General features: G+C 33.4%; 1 protein-coding gene across 1 annotated transcript in view; it reads right to left on the bottom strand.

Moving 5' to 3' along the window:
• The window catches only part of RASSF9 (Ras association (RalGDS/AF-6) domain family (N-terminal) member 9), a 32,551-nt gene that overhangs the window by 8,105 nt on the left and 799 nt on the right, over positions 1–23,647 (bottom strand). The gene's annotated exons all lie outside the window — the stretch shown is intronic.

Below are 23,647 nucleotides of genomic sequence, written 5' to 3'. Positions count from 1 at the left end.
AAAAAAAAAAAAAAAAAAAAAAAAAAACCATGTGTAAGGCATTACTAATGTTATCCCCATTTTACAGATGACATAACTGAGGCAAGGAGAGGGAAAGTCACTTGCCTAGTCACAAAGCTAGGAAGTAGGAGTTTTCCTTCCAGCTCTGGCTTTATACTTTAACCTATAACTAATCCTTGAAAGTGGATTACAATAGCTATTAAGGCTACTCACTTATAAATATTTTGCAATTTATATGAATTGATTACATGTCAATAGTTACTTTTAATTTAACACTTGGAACTCAATGCACTTTTCTTCATAAAATTAATGTTTTACCTACTATAGTTAATCAAACTCCTGGGTTGAATGCTTTTAGGTAAAGTATAATTTTGCCTTCGTTTAACTCAATTATCTTCTTCATGAACATTCAGTATAAAGGCAAGCATTGAGAGAGTTCCCTGTATCTGATTCTGGAATACTAGATGAACAGGGGCTGAGATTGAAGGCAGATGTTAAGACTGATACTGATGTTGGTTCCAGGAGTGATCCTCACTAGATACTCTGGAAGGGAGTAACCAACAGGTGGATGTCCTGATGGGCACCTCTATAGGAATACCATAATTTGTTTGCAAGTGTAGATTAGTTTAAATTAACTGGTTATAAAATAGAGATTTCCTGGATTATGGGATTCCAAATGTATTACTCCCGTATTACATTACAGAGGAAAAGCTTTTACTCAAAAAATTGTACATTTAACAGAATAAAGTAACTACAACACTCACACTTAATTCATGCCAATTTCAGTTTAGAATTTTAGGTTAATTTGATAACTGTTATCTTCACAATTTGCAAGTGGATATAAAATTTCATAAGCCAGAATTCAGTGGGGTCATGTCTTCAAAGTATAGTAGTTAGCATGCTAATAGGTTATTATCCATGAAGTTTCTTTAATAAATTATATGGTCAAAAAGAGTTGAATCAGTTATCTACATCATTACTTATAACAAGGTAATGTACCAGATGTCCACTTTAAGCAGATAAAACAATGAATAAATAAAAACTCAGTGTATTACCTTACACAATGTTAATTACGGTATGTTGCATTTTGTTTCTGATTAAAACACATCACAATCGATAAAACTTAAGACATTTTACAATGAAATATACGTTCAAAATTGAATAACATTATAGCTGTGATTGCACTTGATTTGAACTAGTTTGTCCATTTCAAGAATGGTTCCTAACAAAAGAAAAAATGCTTTTTACTCATATTTAAACTATGACTCCCACCAATTCATAACTACTTCACACAATTATCTTTTACTATGTTTTAGTTATTGGAAATTGGATGAAAAACAATTCAAAACATTATTCAAAATATTTTGTTACGCTATATACGTATATTATGCTACAACTATAATTACATAGTATACATTTATAAAATTTCTTATGCACAAAACTATCCTTAGTTGTATATTTGAAACCTTGTTAAATTTGAAAACATTAAATACATCCTAAGGTTTTCACAGAAATATTTTGTTGTGTTGCTTAACATATTTCTGTTGATTTCAAGATAGTTTATAATCACATAGTATGTTTGAAAATTATCAATATATATACAAGAAAAATTTTTAATGTTCATAATGCTATATAATGTACATTTTAATTTAATAACCCCTCAAATATTAATGAGATTCATTTGCAAATATTTTGAAATATATATAGCAGGGATGATTGGACTTGAAAATTTAAATTTATGATTTTATCTTAATTTTTATGAACAGATTTAAAAAACTCAGCCACATTATTTTTTCTAATTCTATATATTCTTCACTATAAAACTGCAATGTAGATATATGACATATTTCTGCAAGTAAAAATAAGAGTAATAGAGGTAGAAAATTGTGGAAAATATACTGTATAAATACAGGTATTAAGAATGATAATAAAATTACCACTATTATTATTTAATACACAGAATGGTATAGTGTTTTTAGTACTCTTATTTAGTAACCTTATTGAATTTACTATAGCAGTTAACAATATTATTTTATAAATATTTTCTAACCTATACACAATATTTTTTCACCTGTTTCAACCAGTCTATTGTTTTATTGGCATGTACACTACCAAAATAAAATAACTCTTAACCAAATAAGAGACATTGTAAAAAATCATTAATATACACATTGGATCAAAGATGAGCCAAGAATGTTTTTAATCTTCCCTGATTTATAGTTTTCTGGTTTTGATTAAATTTGTGCTAATGAGACACATTTCACTGAAAAGATAGATATATACCTGGTTATTCGTCTACACCAGTTTCATTATTCAGGTTTTGCCTTTTTCGAATATCTTCATCATAAATTCAGGAGGATTTATATACTACATGAAACTTTCAACAACATGTGTTAGCCTCAGAGGTATTTTTCCAAAACAACTTTGAAATATTAGTGAAAAATTGAATATGGGACTTTTTACATTGACTCTATTGTGAAGCAAGCACTTAAAATAGTTCTCCACTGATAATTAGCATTAATAACACAGAAACAATTACACAGAATTAAAATGAGTTGGCTTGTAATAAAAAAGACAACATTCATACAATCAAATATTCTTTCAAAATAGTTTAATTGACTAAGCACAAAGCATCAAGAAATAAATTAGCAGTTTAAGTCTTGAAGTTTTAAGATAAAATATTGTCTATGATATTGTAGCATCAAATGTTTGGAGATTCAACAACATTTATATTTACAGAAAATGAATTTAGTGTGGAGGTAGAGACAAATGAAGATAAGTGGATAAATGTATAAAATTTGGCCATCTTTATTCAGTGGCCCAAAGATAAAAGGCACAAAAGTTGGCCCTGGAAAATCAATCAAAGAGCAAAATTTCTTCCTAGTGTATCGTAGACATTAAACTTTGGCTAAAATTTTATATAAAAAAGCAGGAACCCACTTTCAAAACAATAAGAATAAATAAAATATTAAATTATTAACAATAATGACATTATAAGATATGCTTCTAAAACCCAGTATATGAACACTAGGATGCAATCTGTAACTATTTATGGAAAATATTTGAAACTCTGAGTGTATTTTTCCATGGAACATGTGAAACAACTCTTGATTTCCCAGGCCAGCCTGGAAAGTATAATACTAACACAATGTGCTCCTATGTAAAGGAGTGATTCCAAGGGAAATGCTTTTATTGCTTGAGTCTCTGCAGAGCAAGGCTTCGTGCTTGAAAATCAGAGTCTGGACTTTTTCAGTTTCAACCTATTGGTGGCACCTATGCCTAGAGATTGTGAGGGAAACTTCCATCAGATTGAAGGATGAGACCTGTGAAACTTTGGGGGCATATCTGAGTCTTGGCCAGCTTCCCAAAGACTAGTCTTTGTTTCCTTCTTATTATCATTGTTTATTCTTTAAACTGAAATTTATCTCAGTGGTTCCCTACCAAGGGTGATTTTGTCCCCGGGAGATGTGTGACGATGTGTAGACACATTTTTGGTTTTCACATCAGGTAGCACTGTTGACACACCCTCTTCCAAATTTTAAACAAAACAGTATGTATCCAGTGGGTAGAAGCCAGAAAGATAAATATCCTACAATGCACAAGACAGCTTCTCACAGCAAATAATTATCTGGCCTGAAATGTCAATAGTGGCACTGTTGACAAGCCCTGTTCCAGATTTAAAATAAAACATACTTTTAGCACAGCTCCCCTTTTCCCTTTTTTTCTTACCACTTCTAGGGAATCTAATAGTAAAATGTATTAAAGCAAAAATAACAAGCCAGGGAGATGCAGCAATCTCAAGTAGTCTAAAACATATGATGAAAGTTGGCATTCTATTTGACGAAATGTGAATAGGACTTTTTATTTTTATTTATTTATTTATTTTGTTCCTTTTCATCCCACCATCAACCTTTATGCTTGCTATAATTAATTCTACCCAACTGGGCCTCTTTGTTAACTCCAGAACTGGTTCTAAGGAACAGGATTAATTTTAGTTCATGGAAAGGCTTCCATTCATAGCCTTGTAAATTTTTCTTTTTGATTAAGAAATTGTATCTGAAGACATGGCCACTATATACGGGAAATGAGCTATGGGACAAAAAGAAGATGTGTGGATGACATGACATAATTGGAATGGTTTAGACCCATGCAGTGATGGTTGTGTTAGGGCTGGGAGTCAGCACAATGGTTTATTGCAATTCTCTTATATGCCTTCCTTGAAGTTATTTCTGTCCTGGACAGAAGGGACAAACAAAAATCAGAATTAGGAAGGAAGATTTCTAGGCACTCAAAGTTTAAGGAAAGAGGTAGCCAAGAAATTATTTGCAGTCTTTACAAGGTGAAAGGGAAACCCCACAGACAACTGTAGGAAATAAGAGAGAGAGAGAGAAACCAAAAACCTCTAGTTTAGGGGAGCTGTAGGCATAAAAGATAGGTCTAAACAAGTCACGGACGACCTTTAAAAATAGCCTAGCAATAAAATTAAACTGAATATAACATTATTTTGCTTTTGTTGTCCAGAAGACATTCTGGAATCTAATATGGTCACAAAGTCACCCTTATTCAAGTGAATTGGTGACATGTATTATTCCATGCATTGTGCTTTCTCATTGCTGAATATAAAACAATGGTTACTCCTTTGGGTATACACTCAGTAATGAGATTGCTGAGTCTAATGGTATTTCTGATTTTTGGTCTTTGAGGAATTGCCACACTGTCTTCCACAATGACTGAACTAATTTGCACTCCTCTGAAAAGTGTATAATCATTACTTTTTTTTCACCTTATCATCATCTGTTATTTTTGATTTTTTTTAACAGTAGCCATTCTGACTGGCATGAGATGGTATCTCATTGTTGTTCTGATTTGCATTTCTCTAATGATCAATGAACTTTTTTTCATATGATGGTTTGTTGCATGTATGTCTTCAAAACAAAGAAAAAGACATATACATTACATTACACCAGATAAAACTGCCTATATTCTGACTGAAAAAATAAAGTATCTGTTCATGTCATTTGCCCACTTTTTTATGGGATTGTTTGTTTTTTACTTGTAAATTTGTTTAAGTTCCTTATAGAGGCTAGATATAAAAACACATGTACACATGCATATGTTCATTGCAGCACCAGTCACAATAGCAAGGACATGGAATCAAACTAAATGCCCATCAACGGTAGACTGGAAAAAGAAAATGTGGTTCCTATACACCATGGAATACTATGAAGCTGTAAAAGAATGAGATCATGTCCTTACAAGGATATGAACAGAAATGGAGTCCATTATCCTGGACAAACTAACATAGAAACAGAAAACCAAGTACTGAATGTTCTCACTTGTAAGTGGGAGCTAAATGATGAGAACACGTGGACATATAGAGGGCAACAACACACTGGTGTCTTTCAGAGGGTGGAGGATAGGAGGAGGGAGAGGTTCAGGCAAAATAATTAATGGGTACTAGGCTTAATGCCCAGGTGAGGGGATAATCTGTATAACAAACCCCCATGACACAAGTTTACCTATGTCACAAACCTACACTGGTACCCCTGAACTTAAAAGTTAAAATAAAAAAGCAATGGTTACTAATATTCTACATTTCATCAGTATTTGACTAAGCTAAGATTAGTGTTATAGCCTGATATTTTTCATGCTGTGGAAGGTAAATAAATGTTTTCAGCCAAAATTTTCTTTCCATAGAGAAATGGGGATTATCGTTCTCATATTTTCTTAAAACACAGTGCACATAATTCCCTTCAAAATCTTCATTAAATATCAGTACATTTTATAAGAATATAATCCTCAGTAGATATAAGCTGATTTTACTCTAACACCATTACAGAATTTTTTTTTTTTGAGACAGAGTCTCACTCTGTCGCCCAGGCTGGAGTGCAGTGGCGAGATCTTAGCTCACTGCAAGGTCTGCCTTTTGGGTTCACACCATTCTCCTGCCTCAGTTTCCTAAGTAGCTGGGACTACAGGCGCCCGCCACCACGCCCAGCTAATTTTTTGTATTTTTAGTAGAGACGGGATTTCACCGTGTTAGCCAGGATGGTCTCGATCTCCTGACCTCGTGATCCGCCCTCCTCGGCCTCCCAAAGTGCTGGGATTACAGGCGTGAGCCACCGCGCCTGGCCAAATGTGCAATTTTTAATAAAAAATTTTACACAAGTAAATTGCATTTATTCTATGTCACTTTGCCTCCAAATTCACTGTTCATTTTAAGCTATGGTATATAAATTATTATAATTTGTTTCAATATGTATTTGTTAATGGAACTTCAGTTTTAACAAATATGATTTGGTGTTAAGGATGTAAGAGAAATGGAAGATAAAATGATCTTTATATTCAGAATATTGTCATATAGCTGGAAAGAAAAAAATATATGTTTAGAGAAATAGATTTTTTAAATTCAAGACCACACTAAGCACTACTAGAAATCATAAGATATGCTCTGTACAAATGTACTATACAATTTCAGAGAAGAAAGGCAGTAATAAAGTTAAGTAGTCTTTAATAAATAATAAAAAAGGCATAGAAGTTGTTCTCAATACCTTCAATTCATTCACAACTTCCGTAACCCTTTGTAGAAAGAGCTTCAAGAGATTTAATGTGGTACGAAGGTGGTAATTTAGATCTTGTCTGTAAAGGGGACCTATTCAAATTGTGCCTTGCCTTAACATGATTAATGTGGGCCTGGTAGCTGAGGAACAGCTACTTAAAAAAATGGTAAGATAACTAAAGAACAGTTGAGGATAGGTAAAAGATACATTGGCTAATAATAACTCATATTTATTGTATGCTTAGTAAATGTCAGCAATTGTTGTAAATGCTTTATGCATACAAATTCAGTTTTCATTACAACCATATCAAATAGGTTGTATTATCAAACCCATGTTACAGATTAGAAAACTGAGGTACAAGAGATTGTTTGTTCAATGCTACCCTCAGCTAATAAGTGGAGTAAAATAAGTTTAGATAAATGAATTAGAATTGAGTCAGACCACTGATGAGCTCTCTAGTAAATCTAATAATCAATATGTTTTAGTAAGTTTTTTTTTTCTGAAAACAAAATACAATATCTGAGTTAGATTTGAGCTTATTGAAAAAATATGCTTTGTGGTATCATAAAAACACAAGACAATACATATTTATTTATCAACTACATCAATGTATTATCAATATACAAGCTTATCTATCAATGCAATATTCAATAATGGATTTTCTTGAAATCAGATGGCTTATCATACACAGACTCCTAATTTTTTAAATCAGTTTAAAAAGGAACTATAAAATTGACTGGGCACGGTGGCTCAGCCTGTAATCCCAGCACTTTGGGATACCTAGGCGGGAGGATCACGAGGTCAAGAAATCGAGACCATCCTGGCCAACATGGTGAAACCCTGTCTCTACTAAAAATACAAAAATTAGCTGGGCATGGTGGTGTGCGCCTGTAGTGCCAGCTACTCTGGAGGCTGAGGTAGGAGAATGGTATGAACCCAGGAGGAGGAGCTTCATGGAAAAAAAAAAGGAAATATAAAATTATATTGTAATTTCTGTGGTGAACACCTGAATAAAATATTGAATTGCCAGTTCAATTCAAATTTCTAAAAATATTTTTAAAACTGGATTAAACAAAGTTTCTTCATGGTATTATAAACCTCCAAAACAATATGAGTAACTTGGAAGGAATTAAATGCATGTATGTTTGATTATTGGCTTTTTCACATACTAGGCAATTTTTTTTTACTGCCTTGAGCCTTTTTTTTTTTTTTTTTTTTTGAGACAGGGTCTCACTATGTTGCTGGAGCTGGTCTCAAACTTAAGTGATCCTCATATCTTGACCTCCCAAGGTGCTGGGATTACAGGCATGAGCCATGGTTCCTGGCCGCTTTAATGTTTATCATAAAAATTAGCAAAATACAGATTTTAAATAAGAAAATTTAAAATGACTTATTCATTCCTGCACCTGGAGATAATTAATATTTAATTATTTTCTAATAAAGAATACCAATATTTAGTGAACATTTAGTATGTGCTGTGCTGTAAGTGCTTTATATGTTTAAACCTATTTAATCCATTTCCCAAACCAATGAAGATGTACTAAAATTACACCCATTTTATGGATGAGTGCATCAATAAGTACAGACAGATCATTATGCACATCTAAGCTTCAATTTTCTCATCTACAAAACACATCCAAATCACAAGTTTGTGATAAATATTAAATTACACAACATATGTGAAGTTCCTAAGCCAGTGACTGATACATAGTCAGCATTTATAATGACTAGTTCTCTATCTGCTTTAGAAAAAAAAACAAAAAAAAGAAGACAACAATAATGTGGTTATATGAAGACCGGCAGAATGCCAAGTTTATATTTGTAAATATTAGTACCTTGTCTAGATATTTAAACATACAAAGCTAAAATGTCTTCGCTTGGTTCAGTTATTTTTCTAGTTTTCTTTAGACTTGTTCATTAGTCAATAAATAGGTGATAAGTCAATGTTTTGATGTTCAAATAAATTTGGAAATTATTTGGCTACCATAGTGTTGGCAAACTATAGCCCTTTGATCACATGCAGGCCACCACCAGTTTTTGTATGGTTCATGCTCTAAGAATGTGTTTTACATTTTTTCATGATTTTAAAAATCAAAAGGAAAATAACCAGCTTAGACATGACAATTATACGATTCAGATTTCAGTGTCCATAAAGTTTTATTGAAACACAGCCATGCTCATTTGTTTACATATTATATATGACTGTTTTCATGCTGCAATGACGAAGTTGAGTATGTGACAGAGAATGATCTTATGGTTCACAAACCTTAAAATATTTACTATTAGTCTTTTACTGAAAGTTTGCCAACCCCTGGATAAACACAGTGAAATAGATTTCTTTAGGAATTCTGAGAGCATTTAATATGATGATATTATATCATAAAACCCCAAGAAAAGGAAAATGATTTCTGTATACAGTACTTTCTAAATGTATTTGACCTTGGCACATTTCACAATATTTAAGGTTTACATGAAACGTCTGTAATGCACAAATTAAACTATTTTTTTACCATATAAAATGAAAAATGTCCTCTTTTTTCCTCAGAAGCCACCTGTATTTGCTAACAATAAATTAAATAATATTTCCCTCATGTAAATAATGTATGACTGTGTAAAATTGTATTAAAATGCCGATGGGATCTCTTACATAAAACATTAAAATTTTTTTCAGGAATACGTATTGAATGTCAGTCTAGGAGACCTTTGACTGTCTTCTTTAAGTTTTAGAGAATTGTTCAATTTATTTTTAGTAAGTTTCAATGTTCCCCCACTTGTTCAGCCTTTAAAAGCTACACTGAGGCCCAGCGCCGTGGCTTATGCCTGCAATCCCAGCACTTTGGGAGGGCAAGGTGGGCAGATCACGAGGTCAAGAGATCCAGACCATCCTGGCCAACTTGGTGAAACTCCGTCTCTACTAAAAATACAAAAATTAGCCAGGTGTGGTGTCGGGTGCCTGTAGTCCCAACTACTCCGGAGGCTGAGACAGGAGAATGGCCTGAACCCTGGAGGCAGAGATTGCGTGAGCCAAGATGGTGCCACTGCACTCCAGTCTGGTGACAAAAAAAAAGAAAGAAAAGAAAGAAAAGGAAAAGAAAAAGGAAAAAAAAAGCTACATTGACCAATAAATTCTAAGTTTGTCTGGCTATTTCCTACACTTAAAAAATAATCACCTCAGAAAAACTGAAGGCAGTTTAGGTAAAGCAAATATGCTACACATGAAATAGGAAGCTCTGGCCCACAACTAACTCTGCTTAATTTTACCCAGTATGTGGCAAATGTCTTCTGAAGTAACATTTGTTTTTGGATCATACAGCTGCAATCCTAGGGAGAGATAAATACAGAACTCATAAATAATACAGCTCTTTTCTTAGGTTGCTAAGGAAATTTGAATCACTGTTTTGACAGATAAAGCATGAAAATTAGTGTTATGAAAATAGTTTCCTCCAAACTCAAACCATTAACATTTTTTAAAAATAGTTTGAAAATTGGAGTCTTTCAGAAAATTAATGACTCTATGAAAACTTAGGACAGTCATCACTTAATAAAAACAAAAGAAAAAATTATCTTGAAAATTAAAATTTGATAAATATGTTTGTGTATATACGAGTGTGTGTGTATATTTGTATTTATTAGTTCTGTGCTCTACTAATGCCACTTTAATTTTCTAGGAAGTATTATTATAAACCAGACATGCGGGATAAGAAAAACCCTAGACATTCCATAATGGCAGGGTAGCCATACAACATAATTCCCATGTACAGAGAAAAGGGAAGAGAATGTGTAAAGAATGTGTATTGGAAGCCACTTGGGGTTAAGTAAACTGAACTCACAGTTCAGATTCCGGAAATTGATTATAATCAATTTGCAAATATTTAACATGTGGTATTTACCAGATGAAATGGTGAGAAAATATTTAATCTTGTTGAAAATTCGAGTGTTCACTTCCCAGTATTACCTGCACCTGCGAGGTTGCTAAAGTGCCCTTACTGTTTGGTATTTTGTAAAGAAATATTTCGCAACAAAAAATAAGTGCTTATTAAAAGGAAAGTCACCTACCCTTAATGTTTTGTTTACTGATAACTATTGTTATTTCAGCTATTAGTACGAGATTTTCTTTTGACAGCTGAATCCATATTGGCTTTGCCTTCTTAATGCAAGATATTTCCTAATGATAATGATTTCGAGCTTGTATTTATGTGCAACCACCTGCTCTTCCCCTCTAAATGTATTCCGAGATAAGCTGGTAAACTTGAAGGGGATAAGTCATATGAAAGAATTTCAGTTATCCAGCTGGATAGCTGAAAACATGAGGTGAGCCCCATTATCCCAGACTTTCATTTTCTGAATATACCCTGTAATGAACTGCAATAAAATAACTTCCAACTGGAAGCTTCATCTGAATAATCAACTATTTACATTAATCACAAATAAATTTCTTGAAGAGAAAAGAAAACTATTAACTTGTAGAAATGAGAGTATATCAGGGCCTGCCATTCTATTTTGTTAAGGAAAAGGAGAGATATTATACTTGAGAACATTATTGATAAGAGAAAAACACGAATCATCTATATCAAAAGTATTGTGTGTTTATTTTTCTTCCCTAGGTTTTAACTCTTTAATATGCTTTGAATTTTACCATCTCCACTTCTTCTAGGACTTTGCTTTATAATTTAACCCTTCGTAAACTCTTTTTATCTTCTACCTTTTTCTCTGGTTCTTTCTACTATCTTGTCATATTAAAAGAACCTTTGATTGACCACATATTTCCCTCCACCATCTTTCCTTCACACACCAAATAGCAATCCATCATTATTCTCTCTAGTACATCACTTTCCAGAAACTCCTCAACCCACCACAAAATGTCTACTGCCTCCACTCATCCTCAGCAGACACATGTCTTCTTAGGGTTATCAGAAATCTCCTAACTGCCACACCCAATAGCCACTTGCAGAACTGTAGCTTGCAGACCTCTTTGTAACATAATACGTTGTGACCTTCTCCTTCCATTTTTGCAACTCTCCTCTCCTTGACTGTTACGATGCCATTCTCACATAGGTCTTCCTTTACTTTTCCAGCTGCTTCTTCCCATATCCCACATGAACGTTGCTCCTTCCACATAGTCAATAGATGTGGATGTCATGCAAGTTAAGATTAGCATGGCCACAAATACTTGGCAGTTCTTCCCCTTAAGAGAAGCTATCTATTTCTTCACCCCTTAAATAGACCTTAGAACTTGCTATGACCAATGGAATGTAACAAAAACCATGTTTGCAAGTTCTGGAGTTCAGGCTTCAAGAAGCCTTGTAGCCTCTGCTTACTTCTTTTAGGAATGCAGTCCTGAGACTGCTATTTGATGAAAAAAGCCTGAGTTCAAAGATTACATGGAGAGAAAAGAGGCAAGCCATCAAAATCAAGTTGCTCTACCTGAACTGAGCCCTTAGCCAATCAGCTGCTCATGAGAGAGCCCAGGTGAAGCCAGCAGAAGAACCAGTCCTGCTGACCCACAGAATTATGGAAAATAATAAATTGTTCTTTCAGCCACTAATTTGGAGAGTGTTTTATTATGCAGTAAGTGATAACTGATACAGTTGGCATCCCCTAGGTTTTCAACTGTGACTCATTTCTTGTCTCACTAAACACATTCTTGTGTGTGACTGCAATAATAGTTGCAGTGTGTAAACCAGTTGTATGATGATGGTTCTCAAACCTAACTATTGTGACCTTGAGCTCTAGACCTATATTGTCAGCTTCTTTTTTTTTTTTTGCATCTTGATATTTTCATTTTCATAACTGACATGTACCTCAAATTTGACCCATGAAAACTAATTCATCATACTCTTCCTGCAAATATCAAACTATTCCATTACCTGAGTTCCCATCCTACTGAATGCAATTATTAATAGTGTTCCCTATCTGTCTACCCAGCTTGAAAAATGAGTTTTCCTAAACTCTTTCTTTTGCCTCTCTCCTCTTTAACAACCAATCACTGTTTATCTTTTCTGTTAAATAGCCCAAATATCTGCCCTCATATTCATCACTACCACAATTCAGACAACTCTTTTACTATATATTACTGTAGTAAGATATTGTACATTCTGTTATTATAAAATCTTTCCCCTTCACATTTGTGCCCCATAATCTCACCAGACTGTCATTTTTAAACTGCAAATCTAGGTTTTTTAAATTTTTTTGATTGAAATCTTTAAATTGTTTCTGAGTCTTGCATTTTAAACCTGTCTCTGTCTCCCTTTATCCCACTTTCTATTTCTTGTCTGCTCCTAGGATTCCTTCCATAATCTGACTCCTCTAACTCATAGTCAAGCATTAATTAATATACACATTGAGTTAGCCATTCCTTACTTCTTGCTGATCTCTGACAAGTCTACTATGAGAACAATCTGCTGTTACACGTATCACATTATTGATTGCTAGACTGGAATGGACCGCATCTGCTATGCTTTTATTTTGACTTTGAGCTTTTCCATAACCTGTTGCCTTATCCTGAAACATCCTTGGATCCCTTCTCCATCTAACTCTTACTCTGCTTTAAGTGTTAAGTGTTGCTTTCAGGAAAGTTCTCTGACCTTCTCTGAATAACCTCACTCCCACAAACTCAAATGGAAACGTGTGCTTATTTATTTATTTATTTATTTATTTATGATAGGAAGTGTCATTCTGTCGACGAGGCTGGAGTGCAGTGGTGTGATCTCGGCTCACGGCAACCTTTACCTCCCAGGTTCAAGTGAGTCTCCTGCCTCGGCCTCCCTGGTAGCTGGGATTACAGGCGCATGCCACCATGCCTGATTAATTTTTGTATTTTTAGTAGAGACGAGGTTTCACCATGCTGATACTTCTACAAAATGTAATATGCACTTAGTAGCAGCACTTTGTACTTTAGATAATGCTTCCTTTTTTGCTAGTTTGCCAGTCAAGTCCTGGACTAAGTCTCACTTTCGACTAAATGCCTAATACAGTAGGTATTAAACTTGGGAGTGGGGTGGAGATGAGAAAGGTGCGTTGTAGGGAGATATATAAAGGGAATTTCTCAATCAATAATCTAGATCGAGTGTCTGAAAACTAAGGGCCTCATGGTTATAACTGCCCCACCACCTGTTTTTGTAAATAAAAGTTTTATTGGAACACAGTCACATCGATTTCATTATGTATTGTCTATAGCTGTTTTCATACTACAAGGACAGAGTAGTTGAGATGGAGACACTATGTCTGGGAAAATATAAAATATTTATTATGTTTTTTTACACAAAAAGTTTGACAGCTCCTGTCCTAGATAATTTGGCTGCCCCAAAAATCTACACTGTATTTATTTAAATAATAAAATATTTATTGAACTTCAATATCTACACAAATTTTCTCTGTACCATTCTCCAAGAGATAAAAAGGTAAAAATCATGTGATCTTTACACACATACATACACACACACACACACACACACACCCTTACAGTCCATTGGAAATAATGGCTATGTTTGAAAGTAATTTCAACCAAAGGTAATGATTAAAGGATCATTAAAAGGGTGACTGCTTCATGTGGCCTGACTGTGATTCATGTAAGATTAGTCAACCTGACAGCCCTGACTGGGAAACCAGTTTGTGTTTTGCCTTGAAAGCCCCACTCCAGGTGCATTGTGCTATTCTCTATTAATCAGCCCCATGTGGATGTCAGGAGGGACAAGAGTAGGTTGGATGAAAGGCTGCTTTCACAGTCCTGTCTCAGGTGCAGTGTATCCAAACACCAGGTGTTTACAGGTGGAATATTTGGAAACATTAAAATCATACCTTAATTTTCTTCACTCTTCACCCCGATGTTCTTCTCTCCCAAAACCTATCTCTGTCATATTTTCTGTTCTTTATGATGACACACATGTATCTCCAGTTACTCAGAACCAAAATCTAGTCATCAATGGTTCTTTTCTTCCATCCTGATACTGGTCCTATGCATTGAATTTTGAATTCCTATAAATTCTGCCTCCATGGTGACTCTTAAATCGTTTTTCTCTTTCTGTTTAAGAAAGTCCTTCAACTCTCCCATACCTGGCCCACTCGTATTCTTTCTCCATTCCTTCCAATATTTTAAAATATATTTCTTCAAGTTTAATATTTATGTGACATAATGATCATATCATTTTCTTGCTCATAGCCCTTCAGTGGTTCCCACCACAATCTAAGGAAAAATTAAATTAAATTTAAAAGTAAAATAATCTGTTTGACCATTCACAAACTCACTGATACTATTATGATAAATATTTTACATTTCCTCCTCTTTCTCCTTTACCTACAATATTCTTCTTTCCAACTTGTTATATTCTAACTTTCCCTCTCATTTAGATGCCGGGATAGACGCTGTTTTGTAAAACCTACAGAGGTTGTTTCTCCTTGTCACCTAACATACCACTCTATCTATATGTCAGTCCTGAGTTTCAGGCCCTAATATCTTACTGAATACCTCTACTTTGTATATTTAACTAATCTGAAACTTAGCAAGGCTGGAGAAGAATCATTAATTTTCCACACATTCTTCCCAACATCTGCTCTTTGACAAATGTCTTCAGAATCATCCCTGTTAAAACCCTCAGAGTCATCCCTCATTTTCCATCTTCCCTCACTCAGTAGACATTTAAGTTCTCCTTCCAAACTGTATCCATTTTGTCACCTACATTCCTTCTCTACTATCATTACACTAGTCATCACCTTTTGCCTGTACTACTGTAATGTCACTGCAACAAGATTCCCTGCTTTCACTCTTTGTCCTACTACAATTACCTCTCTACATACTAGCCAAGTTGACCTTTTGAAAAATGTAAATAAGATTATATAATTCCCCCCGGTTAACACCCTTCAGTGGATTTCCCTTGCATTTAAAGTACAATCAACATCCCTTATGATCCACAAATATCTAAATAATCACACTCCATCTAGGTCTTCAACTACTTTCCCTACTAGTTAAGCCCCTCACTAACGGGTCTTCCTTCATGTTTTCCACAGCTCCAAACCATATTCTGTCTTAGTGACTTTATACTTTCAGTTCAACCTGGCTGAAACAGTCTTCTACCACAAACCTGACATGCCTGATTTCTTTGGTTCATTACAGTCTTAACTAACAAGCCAACTCTTCCCAGACCACTCTCCACTCTCCACTACACGACTCTATTTTTTCCTTATAACAGTAATTACTATCTCAAATGTCTAATTCACGTATTGTTCTTGCATTGTCTATCTGTCTACCACTGCATTACACATTTGATCAGAGGAAAAGCCTTGCTTATCTTTCTCACTACTTTATCCTTAGCATCTAGAAAAATATATGGCACATACTACAAGGTAAATAAATATTTATTATTCAACATGTGGATTTTATTATGACACTTTAAAATGCTTGCTTTGTATTTCAATTGTTTACATATGGCTTCTGTGTCTTGTTAATCAGCAAGCTCCTTAAAAACATAATCCATACCTGATTTATCATTAATATTTCACAATATAACTCAATATAAATATGTGTGTGTGTGTGTGTGTATTTAAGTAGGTCACAAGTCTGACAGAGTGAGATTTGTGATCTACTTAGAACATCATGTATATTTTTTCTGAAAGGATAAAATAAATTTTCTAGTATCTAATAGCACAAGAGTGTGGTTGTAGCAGTAATAATTAAATTGTACATTTAAAAATAACTAAAAGAGTGTAATCAGATTGTAACACAAGGATAAATATTTCAGGTGGCAGATACCTCATTTACCCTGATGTGATTATTATGCATTGTATGCTTGCATCAAAATATCTCATGTATCACATAAATATATATATACACTTACTATGTGTCCACAAAAATGAAAAATAAAATATTATGAGCGTATTCCGTAAAACACTACATTCCAGAGTCAACCGTTTTACTGAATCTTCTAAATTGTTATTATAGCAAGTCCTCCTAATTAAAAGTAGAACCACAAAAAATGCTTAACATTGTTAAAACAGTAACTTAGTCTAAGTCTCATGGCTATTAGTTATAGTTCTAGGAATAAATTCCTTGACTTTCACTGCTGGAAGAACAGGCAGTCAAGGAATAAAGTTGAATGTTTTGTGGTCTACCTCTGTAATGTGCCTAGTTTCCTGCACTATTAACAAAGACGAAACCTCAGCATTTTACTATGGCCTTTTAAATGTTTTTACTAATCATGTACAATTCTTCTCCATATGAGAAGGTAGTTATTACATGTCTACTCCATAAAAAGTTCCATGGTTTACTGATAGCATCTCTCTTATCTTCCAGGCAAACACAAGGTCTTATGTGCAGAGCTGAAATAGGTATCCTTTTAGGCTTTACTGTGGAAGACTGTGTTTTGTCAAAACAGATGCTCTTCTACTGAATGCTAAATTACCACAGTTAAGCATAATTTCAGGGATTCCAGTGGGATTGAAAAAGATCAGAATAAATAAGGAACATTAAGAGTAACTAAAGATATATGAGGTGGTTACAAAACGTCCCAACCATTGGTTGAGAACAATAAACATGCACCAGAGGGCATATCAATAGGCCTCCGACACAAAGCTTCTACCAATCATACACCATAATTAATGAGCCTGAAAATTTGCTGAAGCTGGACCACTATCTGCATCAATGGAAATAAAATTTAAAAGACTCATAAAATGGTAGAGTTATTCAATTTCAAGATCTGATAAACCGACCAATTTAATGTGATGATTAGAATAAACAGAAGTCAACTGCCATTGACTTGCAACCTGACAATGTTATATAAATAAATGAAATTATTTTAAACACTTTTATTGTAATTGTAAAATATTGTTTTCCATCAACTCAACTAAGGTTATGGATTATTGCCAAACTGACCATATTATTGCCCACTTCTTGGATTCTTCTCTTTTAATTATCACATGTGAGTCAATCTTAGCCCTGTGTGATTCAGCCCCCTCCTACATATTTTTCTAAATCTTATTGCATTCCCTTCTCTTGTTCAAGCCTGTTGCCTGTGGGAGTTTAATAAATGCTAGCTAATTACGATGATGTTCATTTTATTTTCCTTTACCTCCATTTACTCCTTTCTTAAATATTTCTACATAGAGTTAATTAACATTTATTGAGCACCTACTCTACAGAGGAATAGCCTTCATCACCTCCAAGAGATTATACTCCAATTTTCTTAATTGTATTACAAAGATTATGATTTTGTCTACCCTGTCAAAGATAGTTTTCCATGGAAGAGTGATTTTTAAAAAGTTCTTGCATGAGCTGTTTTACTATAATGCTGTTTTCTCAATTAGTAGTTTAATCTCTTAGGAATGGGGTTGTGTCTTTGCATGCCTGGTACAGTACTAAACACAGTTTACCTGTCCTAAAGAAATAAAATTAAAAGGCAGCCACTCAGAACATTCCTATAACTGTGTTGCTAAACTATCTCAAATAAGGAGGAGATATGCTCCATATTCAACAGTGAGGTCTTTAGAAGCCATTCAGTCTCACCCACCCAACTTCACTCATATGCCTACCTGGCTGTGCTCTAGGGGGATGAGGGGAGGTAAGAGCATCCCTAAAGAACAAATGACCATGCTCCTTGATTTGTTTTTCTACCAAACATCTGGTAAAGTCTCATTTCATCGATTTATTAGATATGGCCCTTTACCACTTGAAAACCAGGAGCTGAGCATAGGAGCAGGGAAGATGAGAGGTCAACCCTACATTAATGTATTCATTTTTTAAGGTACCCACGTATCCACTTAACATAAATACACTACTGACCAGCTGTATTTTGAGAGTATATGTTGAATGTCTTTATTCAATCAACAAATATATTTTGAGCACTTAGTCTCTGGCTATCTAGGAAGGAAAAATACAAGTAAGATCCCTGCTCTGATTGGACCTATACTCAATGATTTTTTTTTTAACAAAATGCTTAAATCACTTTATTTATAAAAGCAGGGTGCATTCTAGTCTGAAGATATAAACTTCTGAGCATAATTTTCCTTTTTTTTCAGCAGATTTAATTTACATTGCTCATTCTTATACTTGAAATATCTTATTACTGCCAGTGCTAAACATCTTCGCAAGGCTCTACTCCATTCTCATAAATACTTTGTACTTGTATGATCATTTATATTAGTAATTGCTTTCAATTTTATCCAACAAATACACAAACTTTCTCTAGAAGATGTAGTACTATAACAGACTCCACGAGCATGGAATCACAATCTATTAAAAATAGTAAAGAATTAGCACTTAAGAAATCAGTGTTGTGTTTTGCCAATGTTGCGTTTGGATGTCAAGAAATTAATTAAGCAACCATATATTAAAGTCATTATAATGCAGAAGTAAGCTGAACTTTTTCCTCTGACATATACCTGGTGCAGATATCATGAGGTTTCATTTTAGAAAGCTGATATGTAAGAGGCAAAGAGATTCCTTGTCAAGGACTGGTATTCATATACACCTGCAAGAAGTAAACACATACCCCTACTTCAACCTTATTTCGTTTTCAGAACTAATATCAAAAGAATAGAGCCACACATTTGTGAATTATTCAGGGTTATCATCAGATCTCCTGGAACTACATGACAATAACATAACATCAAAACTTTCTGAGTTATACAGCCAATAAATATATTCTCTAAATTAAATTATTAGACAGCTTCAAACTTTTTAAAACTTTTCTCTAAAAATTGATTTAAGTACTTCTCACCTTGACATGTGTCCAGGCACTGATACTGTATATAATATATTTTATATAGTACAAAGCTGGCTTAGTTTTTCTTGAGAAACAATTCAGGTTTAACCTAGAGCTCAATTTCACTCTTGCCACAGCTCTCAGGATATTTTTGCTAGGGATAAAGCATTCCAGTCATTGTTCCTAATGAGCTATCCACTGCCAACTAATAACTACTTGAGTTACCAGATATAATCAGGGGAAATCACTTTCAGGAACTCCTGAGAACTGTGAAGATTTATATACTCAAATATCTGGCACTTCTCCATACAATTTTGGGAACATTTTGAATCTTGATTGGAAGGATAAACAAAATAGTGCATAATAATTTCCCACTCTGCAGAATACACAAATTACCATACTTCTAATTACAGACAGAAGACATCCTTCTTGTCAGCAACTTTTACCCTAACCACAAAACTTAATTCTTTCTTCTGATGAAGCAATCATTGAATGATTTACTTCTAGGGACAATATAATGTACTTGGCTTTAAGAACTTTTGGCTAAATATGTTCTAATTGATTAAAAAGCAACCTGGAATGCAAATTTTATGTATCAATTATAAAATAATAAAGCTATAATATTTTATGCTCATAAATTCAGGACAAGCAAATTTTTTAGAGTCTTTTAATTTTAGGTTGATATTACAAGTATGTCTGCCATAGCCTGTAGTGGATATTCATACATCAGTACGTTTTGTGAAAGTCGAAGGAAACCCTTGAGATGAAATTAAGGGAAAATGAAGACAAAACTAAATAGTATTTCAAAATAATTTTAAATGCCCTTTAAACTGGACTCAACATTTTTATATTCATTATTTTTTATCTTATAAATCACCTATGCAAACTATTCTCATTTCCTATTTTGAAAAATACATTAGACACTATTTCGTTAAGGCAATGTTGTACTTCCAGCAAGGTTTGGTGAGAGTACCAACCAATTCTCTGTCTCCAAACTTTATTAATTAAAGCACTACAAAATCATACCTTACAACCAAGTGTTCCGAAAAAGCTTTATAATAACATTCTAGTTATCTGAAATTTTACAAAATTTCTGATTGTTATTTAGACACATTAACATTAAAACAATCTTTACCTTGAAAACATAATCTAATGTAAAGACAATCACATTCACAAATGGAATCTATGTGAATGGTAAATAGGTTAATAATCTAAATCCAGTTGCTGAATGTCCACATGAATCTCAAATGGATTGGTGTTTCATTATTTACTTCTTTAGCTTTTATGTGAGGAACATTGGCTCCCTAGCGACTTTTAGAAAACACTTTCAGAACTTGAACAGCTTGTTGAAATATATCTATACTCTCAAACATCTGTATTCTTCATGTTGAACAAAAAGTCTGATGAAGAAGATATGTGTCAAGAATCTTTGGAATTCAGTCAGAGAATATTCTGTTTTTCTGGAATCAAAGTAAATAATTCATCTCCTAAAATCAACAGATTCTCTTAAAACTGAAGTCTTCCAATTAAACATTATCACACTTAGAAAAATTTAAAAGATTAACTTTCATTGTAAACAGAAAAAATTTTAGATTGGTTCCATGTCTCTATATGAAAGTTTGAAATGAAAAGCCTGATTATATTTGGGCATACAAACTTTTTAGGCTTTTTATTTAGGCATCTATTATTCTCAAATTTCCTGAATAGTATTTCCTAAATTGTTGAACTAAATAATCTTTAAATTTGGGAAAAAATTATCTAGTATGATCAAATTTGCTTGGTTTCAAAATCCGTATAACTATGTGTCTCTTTAGGTTTTGAATTACATTAAGTATCAACTAACTCTTTAAAAAGTATTCACTTTTGTGTAATACCAGCTAGTGTCACATGATGAATAGAGAATACAATAATTAGTATATTTATAGTTTGAGTACAAATTATAATTCAATTTACAAAATTGATAATTGTACTGTAGTTCTGCCACATGGCAGGTGCCGTCCTGGACATGAAAACACAATGGTGTCTAGACAGACATGGCCCCACCTTCTCCAAGCTTTATGGTTTGTATTTTCTAAAATTTTGTATTGCCTCATACTTTGAAGTTTTAATTGCATCCTGTTTGTCTCTAAAGCTCTCAACTATCCATTTATTATAAGAACATTTATAGTACTATCTCATGAGGTTCAATTCTGGGTGATTAAGTATCACTCCAAGAGTGACCAAAAGTGAAAAGAGAGGCAGAGAATAGCATGCAGAAAAATTCTGTAAGCAGACTTTCTCAAAATTTTATGACCTTTAATCTCCAGTGTTCCTTCTAACAGTACATATATTTTCCTGCTGATAAAGATGCAATTATGCTCAAGTAGTTTTTTGTTATTGTTGCCTGTCATATATCATAAGGCATATAAATGTATTTGTTATCCAAATTCTTACTTTATATTATACAAGAAATTTTATGTCTGTATTTGAAGAATATAGTGACTCTTATCAGATAACTATCTTATCATAAATCACATTTTCCATGAAAGGATAAATCACTCATCATTGAAGAAAAGATATTTTGTTTCTGTGCTTTAGAGTGTGGTTATTCAAATCATTATGAAAACTGTAAACAAAATGAGCTAACTTAATCTTTCAAGTAATTTTCACCTGTGGTCTCACCTCTGCTAAGGTGAAAAAACAAAACCAAAGACCCCGTATATATAGCATTACTAAATACCAAAACAAATATTAATTCTATTTCAATACACTCTGTAATTTATTTACTGCTTAATTTGAAATACCCATATTTTTGTGTCCTAGACCACTGCTGAGGTTTCAATCTTTCTTAAGGATTGAAAAATACAAATCTGTAGAGGGAAACACTTTCATTAGAGAAGCTTACGCATATCCTTACTATTGCCACCTTTTCCAAAACACTTGCGTTTATAACAAAGCATCATCTTCGGGAGCCATTCCATTTTCTGAGAAACTTGAAACACTATTAAACTCTCTATTTTTTATGTTTATTTTCACCTTTTCATAATTTTGCATAGAAAACTTTTTAAAAATGTTTGTATACTCACCTCCTCGAAAGAAAGCTAGTTTTATAGATAAAGTAGATAGTAGAGTGGCAGAACTGATGTAATGAAATTGAAGAATGCACTTCCCTGAGGGAAACTCAGGGGCGCATGCAAAGTTTTATTGTCCTGTATTTGGCATACCAATGACAGAAATCTCAAATTGCTAAAGCAAAACAAAAAAACCTCAAACAAACAAACAGAAAGCCCTGACTACAGGGATAGTATGCCAGAAACACAACTTGATTTATGAAACCATAAAGTTTTCCAGAGTATTTTTGTATATTTTGATGACATTTAAACAAATGCCAAAATAATACTACAAAAATATCATTTAGAAACCAGAACATTTTTATTTTTGGCTTGGGGGAGGCTTTTCTGGAATATTCTACAATATTTTAAAATACATTGTCACCATCAAAACACAAATTTTAAATACTCACACCACTTTATTTTAATATACAGTTTCATTATCTGCAATTATCATAAATGCCATATTTGTGAAATATTGTCAAATTATTAGAAAATAAAGCTTACTTAGAAACTTTTACAGTATTTATCAAGGCCATTTAATTTCTAAAGGAAATTTTGTCAACTAAATCATGAATACATTTGGAATGAGTTAAAAACAGGATTTTCAAAGTAGACATGTGTGCACAAAATAAAGTATGGAAATTTACTTTAAAGTTGTATTACTCCGTATCGTCATGTAGACACTTTAAAATAATTATATCATTTCCTACCATGTAATTGTATCCTTTTAAATCTGTACTGAGCAAATTATGACAAGTACAAACAGGCATGATTGAGAGAAAAGTGGTGGACAAGTCCCTATGCCAAAATAAATATATCTTAAAAAATATAGCCCATGTCTAAATTTATTCTCAAGTTTTTGGCATGAAAACGTAACATTTGATGTGTAAATAAAATATTTAACAAGACTAAAATAGACATACTGTCCCTAGGAAAATATGTGTGTGTATGTGTGTTTTAAGTAACTTATTTATACTACGGGCATTTCAAGCTTGAAATATCAAAACAAATCAAAGTAAAATAGTAATAATAAGGATTAGAGAGGATAGCTGCTTGAATCCTTCTTTAGTGCTTAAAACTTCCTAAAATTCTCAAAGATTTTTGAAAGAATCAGTTCACACAGAGTTTCTCTCCAGAGTATTTTCACTTTGGGAACATTCCAGCTTTCAGGAATGCCCCGCTCTCAGGGGAGCCAAAGCATTGTTTCTGAATTATATCAGCAGATTTACTTTTCATCCTATTTAGTGACTATAAATTTTAGTTATATCTTTATCAAAGTTTTAACTCTTTCTATAATATTCTA

Source organism: Colobus angolensis, unplaced genomic scaffold (assembly GCF_000951035.1).
Source record: "Colobus angolensis palliatus isolate OR3802 unplaced genomic scaffold, Cang.pa_1.0 Scaffold639, whole genome shotgun sequence".
NCBI lineage: Eukaryota > Metazoa > Chordata > Mammalia > Primates > Cercopithecidae > Colobus > Colobus angolensis.
Note: the sequence above shows the minus strand (reverse complement) of the source record. Positions and strands in the feature narration are given on the sequence as shown.